Source organism: Mauremys mutica, unplaced genomic scaffold (genome assembly GCF_020497125.1).
Source record: "Mauremys mutica isolate MM-2020 ecotype Southern unplaced genomic scaffold, ASM2049712v1 Super-Scaffold_100089, whole genome shotgun sequence".
NCBI classification, from domain to species: Eukaryota; Metazoa; Chordata; order Testudines; family Geoemydidae; genus Mauremys; species Mauremys mutica.
This window is the reverse complement of record NW_025423261.1, coordinates 391265-392980: the sequence shown is the minus strand read 5'-3', so window position 1 is coordinate 392980 and position 1716 is coordinate 391265. Positions and strand designations below refer to the sequence as shown.

The 1716-nt window shown below is 60.4% G+C and overlaps 1 non-coding gene across 1 annotated transcript; it reads left to right on the top strand.

Annotated features, from left to right (window-relative positions):
- The first annotated feature begins 1292 nt into the window (after positions 1–1292).
- Positions 1293–1374, top strand: TRNAS-CGA. Its single transcript has one exon. It is a non-coding gene; the product is annotated as a tRNA-Ser (tRNA).
- The last annotated feature ends 342 nt before the right edge of the window (positions 1375–1716 follow it).

Below are 1716 nucleotides of genomic sequence, written 5' to 3'. Positions count from 1 at the left end.
GACAGGCCAGGCAGTGTAATGAGGGAGTCACCAGGCCAGGGGGTCCCATCCTCCGTGGGAGCTGGAACTGCCTGGGACAGAGTGGGGCAGAGCTAAGGAGAGAGCAGGAGCCCGAGAAGAGCCGGGGAGCAGAGCTGCACAGGTGTAGTGCCAGAAACTGCTCCCTGTAGGACTTTGCTACCTGCAGCAGTTACTGAGACCTGAGGTTGTTCTTCTTTGCTGCCTTGTCCTAATTGGCTCAAACTTGACAGTGGTTTCTCTCGCAAAGGCCAGTCCCTGCCCCCTTGGTCCAGACATCCTCATTCACACCAGGCTGGGGTGACCAGAGGTCAAAGATGAAATATCGGGATGCGGGGGGCGGAGCAAAAAAAAAATCCGGAGGCTCCCCCCCCACCGCCAGGCGGCAGTGGCACAGCCCCGTCTCCACCCAACTCTCGGCTCTGACCCCCGATACACCCCCATCTCCCCCGTCCCCTCGCTCCTGGGCCCAGCCTGGGCTCTGAGCTCTGCAGCCGAGCCGCGTCCCAGGTCCCTCCTGCAGCTCCCGGGCAAGGGGAGAACCAGGCAGCCGGGCCCGGGCCCTCCCGGCAGGAGCGTGTCTGCCCCACGTGTGTCTCCGCCCCCCGCCCACATGGGTCCTGCCCGCTCCGCACTGCCCCCAGCCCCACTGCACTGCCCCGCAGGCTCCAGGGCTGGAGCACCCTCCATGCTGCGCTCTCGGCAATGGCCATGGCCCGTGTGCAGACCTGGGAGAGAGGAGGATGCCTCGTGCTTGGGGAAGAGGCAGGGCCAGGGCGAGGATTTGGGGAGGGATCCAATGGGGCAGTGAGGGGGTGGGGCTGGGGGCAGGGCCAGGGCGGGGATTTGGGGAGGGATCCAATGGTGGAAAGAGGGGGCGGGGGCGGGGGGCGAGTGTCCCTCCAGGATCTGCCTGTGTGCCGGAGCAGAGGGCAAAATTGTTTGTTTGTCCAGTGTCCCGACCAAACATCGGTCAGGACGTGGGACAAACAAGCAAATATCGGGACAGTCCCGATAAAATCGGGACGTCTGGTCACCCTACATCAGGCTTCAAGTTGAGAATCATTTCCCCTTCCCGCTCTGTGGGAGGGGAGACTGTTAAATGCGCTCTCTGTGCGACTGCACATGGCTAAGCAAAGAGAACAAACCCCCAATCCTCCCTGTGCTTTGGGGGCCAGGTTTGCGGTGGGAATTCTGTAGTTCAGATGACTTCACGCCTGGGCATTGTGATTCTTTTCCAGTTTCTCTGGCATTCGGACAGTTTTGTGCTCACAGCTGTGATGGCCGAGTGGTTAAGGCATGGGAGTCGAAATCCAATAGGGTTCCCCTGTTCAGGTTCAAATCCTGCTCACAGCGAGGCCTGTGTTTTAGCCAGTCTCTCACCTGGGCAATACCTCTGTACAACCCCCGGAGACACTCTCAATTCTCTCCCCACCCCAAGTAAATCCTGTTCTGCTCCTTTCATAGAGATCCCGGGGACACCCCCTCACACTGTGTCCCTGAGGGGTCAGGCAAACTCTCAGCACTTGAAGCCTCTGCTACTCACCTGGCGCCCCATAGATCAGCCATAGCCCTGGTTCTGCTCCTCTCTCTAGCATGTGAAAGGAGCTGAGTCAGCGACTCCATGGGAGCTATGGGGCTGCAGAACCAACAGAGAGAAAAATAGGTGCTCAGCGACCACTGGCAGCCAGCTCCCGC